General features: G+C 35.0%; 1 long non-coding RNA gene across 1 annotated transcript; it reads left to right on the top strand.

The window, feature by feature from the left end:
* The first annotated feature begins 3,103 nt into the window (after positions 1–3,103).
* Positions 3,104–11,332, top strand: LOC147841718 (uncharacterized). The gene is made up of 3 exons (XR_015502502.1): positions 3,104–3,934; positions 5,422–5,793; positions 6,351–11,332. It is a non-coding gene; the product is annotated as an uncharacterized LOC147841718 (long non-coding RNA).
* The last annotated feature ends 293 nt before the right edge of the window (positions 11,333–11,625 follow it).

The following is an 11,625-nucleotide window of genomic DNA, read 5'->3' as shown; positions in this document are numbered from 1 at the left end:
AGAATGATGCATTTTATAGCTGGATCAGGTTTTATTATATTCTGAATTGGACGTTGAAAATGAGCTTATCTCAGCCAGCAGAGAGGTCAAATCACAGTAATGCAAACTCAGTCAGAGACATAGATTTTCACTTGCAACTTGCTTTAACATGTTTAACAGTGCATGAAATGTTGTCTAAAACAAAAAAGAATGATGCATTTTATGGCTGGATCTGGTTTTATTACATTCTGACTTGGACGTTGAAAATGAGCTTATCTCAGCCAGCAGAGAGGTCAAATCACAGTAATGCAAACTCAGTCAGAGACATAGATTTTCACTTGCAACTTGCTTTAACATGTTTAACAGTGCATGAAATGTTGTCTAAAACAAAAAAGAATGATGCATTTTATGGCTGGATCTGGTTTTATCACTTTCTGAATTGGACGTTGAAAATGAGCTTATCTCAGCCAGCAGAGAGGTCAAATCACAGTAATGCAAACTCAGTCAGAGACATAGATTTTCACTTGCAACTTGCTTTAACATGTTTAACAGTGCATGAAATGTTGTCTAAAACAAAAAAGAATGATGCATTTTATGGCTGGATCTGGTTTTATTACATTCTGACTTGGACGTTGAAAATGAGCTTATCTCAGCCAGCAGAGAGGTCAAATCACAGTAATGCAAACTCAGTCAGAGACATAGATTTTCACTTGCAACTTGCTTTAACATGTTTAACAGTGCATGAAATGTTGTCTAAAACAAAAAAGAATGATGCAATTTATGGCTGGATCTGGTTTTATTATATTCTGAATTGGACGTTGAAAATGAGCTTATCTCAGCCAGCAGAGAGGTCAAATCACAGTAATGCAAACTCAGTCAGAGACATAGATTTTCACTTGCAACTTGCTTTAACATGTTTAACAGTGCATGAAATGTTGTCTAAAACAAAAAAGAATGATGCATTTTATGGCTGGATCTGGTTTTATTACATTCTGAATTGGACGTTGAAAATGAGCTTATCTCAGCCAGCAGAGAGGTCAAAACACAGTAATACAAACTCAGTCAGAGACATAGATTTTCACTTGCAACTTGCTTTAACATGTTTAACAGTGCATGAAATGTTGTCTAAAACAAAAAAGAATGATGCATTTTATAGCTGGATCAGGTTTTATTATATTCTGAATTGGACGTTGAAAATGAGCTTATCTCAGCCAGCAGAGAGGTCAAATCACAGTAATGCAAACTCAGTCAGAGACATAGATTTTTACTTGCAACTTGCTTTAACATGTTTAACAGTGCATGAAATGTTGTCTAAAACAAAAAAGAATGATGCATTTTATGGCTGGATCTGGTTTTATTACATTCTGAATTGGACGTTGAAAATGAGCTTAACTCAGCCAGCAGAGAGGTCAAATCACAGTAATACAAACTCAGTCAGAGACATAGATTTTCACTTGCAACTTGCTTTAACATGTTTAACAGTGCATGAAATGTTGTCTAAAACAAAAAAGAATGATGCATTTTATAGCTGGATCAGGTTTTATTATAGTCTGAATTGGACGTTGAAAATGAGCTTATCTCAGCCAGCAGAGAGGTCAAATCACAGTAATGCAAACTCAGTCAGAGACATAGATTTTCACTTGCAACTTGCTTTAACATGTTTAACAGTGCATGAAATGTTGTCTAAAACAAAAAAAGAATGATGCATTTTATGGCTGGATCTGGTTTTATTACATTCTGAATTGGACCTTGAAAATGAGCTTATCTCAGCCAGCAGAGAGGTCAAAACACAGTAATACAAACTCAGTCAGAGACATAGATTTTCACTTGCAACTTGCTTTAACATGTTTAACAGTGCATGAAATGTTGTCTAAAACAAAAAAGAATGATGCATTTTAAGCTGGATCAGGTTTTATTACATTCTGAATTGGACGTTGAAAATGAGCTTATCTCAGCCAGCAGAGAGGTCAAATCACAGTAATGCAAACTCAGTCAGAGACATAGATTTTCACTTGCAACTTGCTTTAACATGTTTAACAGTGCATGAAATGTTGTCTAAAACAAAAAAGAATGATGCATTTTAAGGCTGGATCTGGTTTTATTACATTCTGAATTGGACGTTGAAAATGAGCTTATCTCAGCCAGCAGAGAGGTCAAATCACAGTAATGCAAACTCAGTCAGAGACATAGATTTTCACTTGCAACTTGCTTTAACATGTTTAACAGTGCATGAAATGTTGTCTAAAACAAAAAAGAATGATGCATTTTATGGCTGGATCTGGTTTTATTACATTCTGACTTGGACGTTGAAAATGAGCTTATCTCAGCCAGCAGAGAGGTCAAATCACAGTAATGCAAACTCAGTCAGAGACATAGATTTTCACTTGCAACTTGCTTTAACATGTTTAACAGTGCATGAAATGTTGTCTAAAACAAAAAAGAATGATGCATTTTATGGCTGGATCTGGTTTTATTACATTCTGACTTGGACGTTGAAAATGAGCTTATCTCAGCCAGCAGAGAGGTCAAATCACAGTAATGCAAACTCAGTCAGAGACATAGATTTTCACTTGCAACTTGCTTTAACATGTTTAACAGTGCATGAAATGTTGTCTAAAACAAAAAAGAATGATGCATTTTATGGCTGGATCTGGTTTTATCACTTTCTGAATTCGACGTTGAAAATGAGCTTATCTCAGCCAGCAGAGAGGTCAAATCACAGTAATGCAAACTCAGTCAGAGACATAGATTTTCACTTGCAACTTGCTTTAACATGTTTAACAGTGCATGAAATGTTGTCTAAAACAAAAAAGAATGATCCATTTTATGGCTGGATCTGTTTTTATCAATTTCTGAATTGGACGTTGAAAATGAGCTTATCTCAGCCAGCAGAGAGGTCAAATCACAGTAATGCAAACTCAGTCAGAGACATAGATTTTCACTTGCAACTTGCTTTAACATGTTTAACAGTGCATGAAATGTTGTCTAAAACAAAAAAGAATGATGCATTTTATAGCTGGATCAGGTTTTATTACATTCTGAATTGGACGTTGAAAATGAGCTTATCTCAGCCAGCAGAGAGGTCAAATCACAGTAATGCAAACTCAGTCAGAGACATAGATTTTCACTTGCAACTTGCTTTAACATGTTTAACAGTGCATGAAATGTTGTCTAAAACAAAAAAGAATGATGCAATTTATGGCTGGATCTGGTTTTATTATATTCTGAATTGGACGTTGAAAATGAGCTTATCTCAGCCAGCAGAGAGGTCAAATCACAGTAATGCAAACTCAGTCAGAGACATAGATTTTCACTTGCAACTTGCTTTAACATGTTTAACAGTGCATGAAATGTTGTCTAAAACAAAAAAGAATGATGCATTTTATGGCTGGATCTGGTTTTATTACATTCTGAATTGGACGTTGAAAATGAGCTTATCTCAGCCAGCAGAGAGGTCAAAACACAGTAATACAAACTCAGTCAGAGACATAGATTTTCACTTGCAACTTGCTTTAACATGTTTAACAGTGCATGAAATGTTGTCTAAAACAAAAAAGAATGATGCATTTTATAGCTGGATCAGGTTTTATTATATTCTGAATTGGACGTTGAAAATGAGCTTATCTCAGCCAGCAGAGAGGTCATATCACAGTAATGCAAACTCAGTCAGAGACATAGATTTTCACTTGCAACTTGCTTTAACATGTTTAACAGTGCATGAAATGTTGTCTAAAACAAAAAAGAATGATGCATTTTATGGCTGGATCTGGTTTTATTACATTCTGAATTGGACGTTGAAAATGAGCTTAACTCAGCCAGCAGAGAGGTCAAATCACAGTAATACAAACTCAGTCAGAGACATAGATTTTCACTTGCAACTTGCTTTAACATGTTTAACAGTGCATGAAATGTTGTCTAAAACAAAAAAGAATGATGCATTTTATAGCTGGATCAGGTTTTATTATATTCTGAATTGGACGTTGAAAATGAGCTTATCTCAGCCAGCAGAGAGGTCAAATCACAGTAATGCAAACTCAGTCAGAGACATAGATTTTCACTTGCAACTTGCTTTAACATGTTTAACAGTGCATGAAATGTTGTCTAAAACAAAAAAGAATGATGCATTTTAAGCTGGATCAGGTTTTATTACATTCTGAATTGGACGTTGAAAATGAGCTTATCTCAGCCAGCAGAGAGGTCAAATCACAGTAATGCAAACTCAGTCAGAGACATAGATTTTCACTTGCAACTTGCTTTAACATGTTTAACAGTGCATGAAATGTTGTCTAAAACAAAAAAGAATGATGCATTTTATGGCTGGATCTGGTTTTATTACATTCTGAATTGGACGTTGAAAATGAGCTTATCTCAGCCAGCAGAGAGGTCAAATCACAGTAATGCAAACTCAGTCAGAGACATAGATTTTCACTTGCAACTTGCTTTAACATGTTTAACAGTGCATGAAATGTTGTCTAAAACAAAAAAGAATGATGCATTTTATAGCTGGATCAGGTTTTATTATATTCTGAATTGGACGTTGAAAATGAGCTTATCTCAGCCAGCAGAGAGGTCAAAACACAGTAATACAAACTCAGTCAGAGACATAGATTTTCACTTGCAACTTGCTTTAACATGTTTAACAGTGCATGAAATGTTGTCTAAAACAAAAAAGAATGATGCATTTTATAGCTGGATCAGGTTTTATTATATTCTGAATTGGACGTTGAAAATGAGCTTATCTCAGCCAGCAGAGAGGTCAAATCACAGTAATGCAAACTCAGTCAGAGACATAGATTTTCACTTGCAACTTGCTTTAACATGTTTAACAGTGCATGAAATGTTGTCTAAAACAAAAAAGAATGATGCATTTTATAGCTGGATCAGGTTTTATTATATTCTGAATTGGACGTTGAAAATGAGCTTATCTCAGCCAGCAGAGAGGTCAAAACACAGTAATACAAACTCAGTCAGAGACATAGATTTTCACTTGCAACTTGCTTTAACATGTTTAACAGTGCATGAAATGTTGTCTAAAACAAAAAAGAATGATGCATTTTATAGCTGGATCAGGTTTTATTATATTCTGAATTGGACGTTGAAAATGAGCTTATCTCAGCCAGCAGAGAGGTCAAATCACAGTAATGCAAACTCAGTCAGAGACATAGATTTTCACTTGCAACTTGCTTTAACATGTTTAACAGTGCATGAAATGTTGTCTAAAACAAAAAAGAATGATGCATTTTATGGCTGGATCTGGTTTTATTACATTCTGAATTGGACGTTGAAAATGAGCTTATCTCAGCCAGCAGAGAGGTCAAAACACAGTAATACAAACTCAGTCAGAGACATAGATTTTCACTTGCAACTTGCTTTAACATGTTTAACAGTGCATGAAATGTTGTCTAAAACAAAAAAGAATGATGCATTTTATAGCTGGATCAGGTTTTATTATATTCTGAATTGGACGTTGAAAATGAGCTTATCTCAGCCAGCAGAGAGGTCAAATCACAGTAATGCAAACTCAGTCAGAGACATAGATTTTCACTTGCAACTTGCTTTAACATGTTTAACAGTGCATGAAATGTTGTCTAAAACAAAAAAGAATGATGCATTTTATGGCTGGATCTGGTTTTATTACATTCTGAATTGGACGTTGAAAATGAGCTTAACTCAGCCAGCAGAGAGGTCAAATCACAGTAATACAAACTCAGTCAGAGACATAGATTTTCACTTGCAACTTGCTTTAACATGTTTAACAGTGCATGAAATGTTGTCTAAAACAAAAAAGAATGATGCATTTTATAGCTGGATCAGGTTTTATTATATTCTGAATTGGACGTTGAAAATGAGCTTATCTCAGCCAGCAGAGAGGTCAAATCACAGTAATGCAAACTCAGTCAGAGACATAGATTTTCACTTGCAACTTGCTTTAACATGTTTAACAGTGCATGAAATGTTGTCTAAAACAAAAAAGAATGATGCATTTTAAGCTGGATCAGGTTTTATTACATTCTGAATTGGACGTTGAAAATGAGCTTATCTCAGCCAGCAGAGAGGTCAAATCACAGTAATGCAAACTCAGTCAGAGACATAGATTTTCACTTGCAACTTGCTTTAACATGTTTAACAGTGCATGAAATGTTGTCTAAAACAAAAAAGAATGATGCATTTTATGGCTGGATCTGGTTTTATTACATTCTGAATTGGACGTTGAAAATGAGCTTATCTCAGCCAGCAGAGAGGTCAAATCACAGTAATGCAAACTCAGTCAGAGACATAGATTTTCACTTGCAACTTGCTTTAACATGTTTAACAGTGCATGAAATGTTGTCTAAAACAAAAAAGAATGATGCATTTTATAGCTGGATCAGGTTTTATTATATTCTGAATTGGACGTTGAAAATGAGCTTATCTCAGCCAGCAGAGAGGTCAAATCACAGTAATGCAAACTCAGTCAGAGACATAGATTTTCACTTGCAACTTGCTTTAACATGTTTAACAGTGCATGAAATGTTGTCTAAAACAAAAAAGAATTATGCATTTTATGGCTGGATCTGGTTTTATTACATTCTGAATTGGACGTTGAAAATGAGCTTATCTCAGCCAGCAGAGAGGTCAAATCACAGTAATACAAACTCAGTCAGAGACATAGATTTTCACTTGCAACTTGCTTTAACGTGTTTAACAGTGCATGAAATGTTGTCTAAAACAAAAAAGAATGATGCATTTTATAGCTGGATCAGGTTTTATTATATTCTGAATTGGACGTTGAAAATGAGCTTATCTCAGCCAGCAGAGAGGTCAAATCACAGTAATGCAAACTCAGTCAGAGACATAGATTTTCACTTGCAACTTGCTTTAACATGTTTAACAGTGCATGAAATGTTGTCTAAAACAAAAAAGAATGATGCATTTTATGGCTGGATCTGGTTTTATTACATTCTGACTTGGACGTTGAAAATGAGCTTATCTCAGCCAGCAGAGAGGTCAAATCACAGTAATGCAAACTCAGTCAGAGACATAGATTTTCACTTGCAACTTGCTTTAACATGTTTAACAGTGCATGAAATGTTGTCTAAAACAAAAAAGAATGATGCATTTTATGGCTGGATCTGGTTTTATCACTTTCTGAATTGGACGTTGAAAATGAGCTTATCTCAGCCAGCAGAGAGGTCAAATCACAGTAATGCAAACTCAGTCAGAGACATAGATTTTCACTTGCAACTTGCTTTAACATGTTTAACAGTGCATGAAATGTTGTCTAAAACAAAAAAGAATGATGCATTTTTTGGCTGGATCTGGTTTTATTACATTCTGAATTGGACGTTGAAAATGAGTTTATCTCAGCCAGCAGAGAGGTCAAATCACAGTAATGCAAACTCAGTCAGAGACATAGATTTTCACTTGCAACTTGCTTTAACATGTTTAACAGTGCATGAAATGTTGTCTAAAACAAAAAAGAATGATCCATTTTATGGCTGGATCTGTTTTTATCACTTTCTGAATTGGACGTTGAAAATGAGCTTATCTCAGCCAGCAGAGAGGTCAAATCACAGTAATGCAAACTCAGTCAGAGACATAGATTTTCACTTGCAACTTGCTTTAACATGTTTAACAGTGCATGAAATGTTGTCTAAAACAAAAAAGAATGATGCATTTTATAGCTGGATCAGGTTTTATTACATTCTGAATTGGACGTTGAAAATGAGCTTATCTCAGCCAGCAGAGAGGTCAAATCACAGTAATGCAAACTCAGTCAGAGACATAGATTTTCACTTGCAACTTGCTTTAACATGTTTAACAGTGCATGAAATGTTGTCTAAAACAAAAAAGAATGATGCATTTTATGGCTGGATCTGGTTTTATTATATTCTGAATTGGACGTTGAAAATGAGCTTATCTCAGCCAGCAGAGAGGTCAAATCACAGTAATGCAAACTCAGTCAGAGACATAGATTTTCACTTGCAACTTGCTTTAACATGTTTAACCTTGCATGAAATGTTGTCTAAAACAAAAAAGAATGATGCATTTTAAGCTGGATCAGGTTTTATTACATTCTGAATTGGACGTTGAAAATGAGCTTATCTCAGCCAGCAGAGAGGTCAAATCACAGTAATGCAAACTCAGTCAGAGACATAGATTTTCACTTGCAACTTGCTTTAACATGTTTAACAGTGCATAAAATGTTGTCTAAAACAAAAAAGAATGATGCATTTTATGGCTGGATCAGGTTTTATTACATTCTGAATTGGACGTTGAAAATGAGCTTATCTCAGCCAGCAGAGAGGTCAAATCACAGTAATGCAAACTCAGTCAGAGACATAGATTTTCACTTGCAACTTGCTTTAACATGTTTAACAGTGCATGAAATGTTGTCTAAAACAAAAAAGAATGATGCATTTTATAGCTGGATCAGGTTTTATTATATTCTGAATTGGACGTTGAAAATGAGCTTATCTCAGCCAGCAGAGAGGTCAAATCACAGTAATGCAAACTCAGTCAGAGACATAGATTTTCACTTGCAACTTGCTTGAACATGTTTAACAGTGCATGAAATGTTGTCTAAAACAAAAAAGAATGATGCATTTTATGGCTGGATCTGGTTTTATTACATTCTGAATTGGACGTTGAAAATGAGCTTATCTCAGCCAGCAGAGAGGTCAAATCACAGTAATGCAAACTCAGTCAGAGACATAGATTTTCACTTGCAACTTGCTTTAACATGTTTAACAGTGCATGAAATGTTGTCTAAAACAAAAAAGAATGATCCATTTTATGGCTGGATCTGTTTTTATCACTTTCTGAATTGGACGTTGAAAATGAGCTTATCTCAGCCAGCAGAGAGGTCAAATCACAGTAATGCAAACTCAGTCAGAGACATAGATTTTCACTTGCAACTTGCTTGAACATGTTTAACAGTGCATGAAATGTTGTCTAAAACAAAAAAGAATGATGCATTTTATAGCTGGATCAGGTTTTATTACATTCTGAATTGGACGTTGAAAATGAGCTTATCTCAGCCAGCAGAGAGGTCAAATCACAGTAATGCAAACTCAGTCAGAGACATAGATTTTCACTTGCAACTTGCTTTAACATGTTTAACAGTGCATGAAATGTTGTCTAAAACAAAAAAGAATGATGCATTTTATGGCTGGATCTGGTTTTATTATATTCTGAATTGGACGTTGAAAATGAGCTTATCTCAGCCAGCAGAGAGGTCAAATCACAGTAATGCAAACTCAGTCAGACACATAGATTTTCACTTGCAACTTGCTTTAACATGTTTAACAGTGCATGAAATGTTGTCTAAAACAAAAAAGAATGATGCATTTTATGGCTGGATCTGGTTTTATTACATTCTGAATTGGACGTTGAAAATGAGCTTATCTCAGCCAGCAGAGAGGTCAAATCACAGTAATACAAACTCAGTCAGAGACATAGATTTTCACTTGCAACTTGCTTTAGCATGTTTAACAGTGCATGAAATGTTGTCTAAAACAAAAAAGAATGATGCATTTTATAGCTGGATCAGGTTTTATTATATTCTGAATTGGACGTTGAAAATGAGCTTATCTCAGCCAGCAGAGAGGTCAAATCACAGTAATGCAAACTCAGTCAGAGACATAGATTTTCACTTGCAACTTGCTTTAACATGTTTAACAGTGCATGAAATGTTGTCTAAAACAAAAAAGAATGATGCATTTTATGGCTGGATCTGGTTTTATTACATTCTGAATTGGACGTTGAAAATGAGCTTATCTCAGCCAGCAGAGAGGTCAAATCACAGTAATGCAAACTCAGTCAGAGACATAGATTTTCACTTGCAACTTGCTTTAACATGTTTAACAGTGCATGAAATGTTGTCTAAAACAAAAAAGAATGATGCATTTTATAGCTGGATCAGGTTTTATTATATTCTGAATTGGACGTTGAAAATGAGCTTATCTCAGCCAGCAGAGAGGTCAAATCACAGTAATGCAAACTCAGTCAGAGACATAGATTTTCACTTGCAACTTGCTTTAACATGTTTAACAGTGCATGAAATGTTGTCTAAAACAAAAAAGAATGATGCATTTTATGGCTGGATCTGGTTTTATTACATTCTGAATTGGACGTTGAAAATGAGCTTATCTCAGCCAGCAGAGAGGTCAAATCACAGTAATACAAACTCAGTCAGAGACATAGATTTTCACTTGCAACTTGCTTTAACATGTTTAACAGTGCATGAAATGTTGTCTAAAACAAAAAAGAATGATGCATTTTATAGCTGGATCAGGTTTTATTATATTCTGAATTGGACGTTGAAAATGAGCTTATCTCAGCCAGCAGAGAGGTCAAATCACAGTAATGCAAACTCAGTCAGAGACATAGATTTTCACTTGCAACTTGCTTTAACATGTTTAACAGTGCATGAAATGTTGTCTAAAACAAAAAAGAATGATCCATTTTATGGCTGGATCTGTTTTTATCACTTTCTGAATTGGACGTTGAAAATGAGCTTATCTCAGCCAGCAGAGAGGTCAAATCACAGTAATGCAAACTCAGTCAGAGACATAGATTTTCACTTGCAACTTGCTTTAACATGTTTAACAGTGCATGAAATGTTGTCTAAAACAAAAAAGAATTATGCATTTTATAGCTGGATCAGGTTTTATTACATTCTGAATTGGACGTTGAAAATGAGCTTATCTCAGCCAGCAGAGAGGTCAAATCACAGTAATGCAAACTCAGTCAGAGACATAGATTTTCACTTGCAACTTGCTTTAACATGTTTAACAGTGCATGAAATGTTGTCTAAAACAAAAAAGAATGATGCATTTTATGGCTGGATCTGGTTTTATTACATTCTGAATTGGACGTTGAAAATGAGCTTAACTCAGCCAGCAGAGAGGTCAAATCACAGTAATACAAACTCAGTCACAGACATAGATTTTCACTTGCAATTTGCTTTAACATGTTTAACAGTGCATGAAATGTTGTCTAAAACAAAAAAGAATGATGCATTTTATAGCTGGATCAGGTTTTATTATATTCTGAATTGGACGTTGAAAATGAGCTTATCTCAGCCAGCAGAGAGGTCAAATCACAGTAATGCAAACTCAGTCAGAGACATAGATTTTCACTTGCAACTTGCTTTAACATGTTTAACAGTGCATGAAATGTTGTCTAAAACAAAAAAGAATGATGCATTTTAAGCTGGATCAGGTTTTATTACATTCTGAATTGGACGTTGAAAATGAGCTTATCTCAGCCAGCAGAGAGGTCAAATCACAGTAATGCAAACTCAGTCAGAGACATAGATTTTCACTTGCAACTTGCTTTAACATGTTTAACAGTGCATGAAATGTTGTCTAAAACAAAAAAGAATGATGCATTTTATGGCTGGATCTGGTTTTATTACATTCTGAATTGGACGTTGAAAATGAGCTTATCTCAGCCAGCAGAGAGGTCAAATCACAGTAATGCAAACTCAGTCAGAGACATAGATTTTCACTTGCAACTTGCTTTAACATGTTTAACAGTGCATGAAATGTTGTCTAAAACAAAAAAGAATGATGCATTTTATAGCTGGATCAGGTTTTATTATTTTCTGAATTGGACGTTGAAAATGAGCTTATCTCAGCCAGCAGAGAGGTCAAATCACAG

This window comes from Danio rerio, chromosome 11 (assembly GCF_052040795.2).
Source record: "Danio rerio strain M-AB ecotype USA chromosome 11, GRCz13ab, whole genome shotgun sequence".
NCBI classification, from domain to species: Eukaryota; Metazoa; Chordata; class Actinopteri; order Cypriniformes; family Danionidae; genus Danio; species Danio rerio.
The sequence above is the reverse complement of the archived record's forward strand: the minus strand, read 5'-3'. Positions and strand labels throughout refer to the sequence as shown.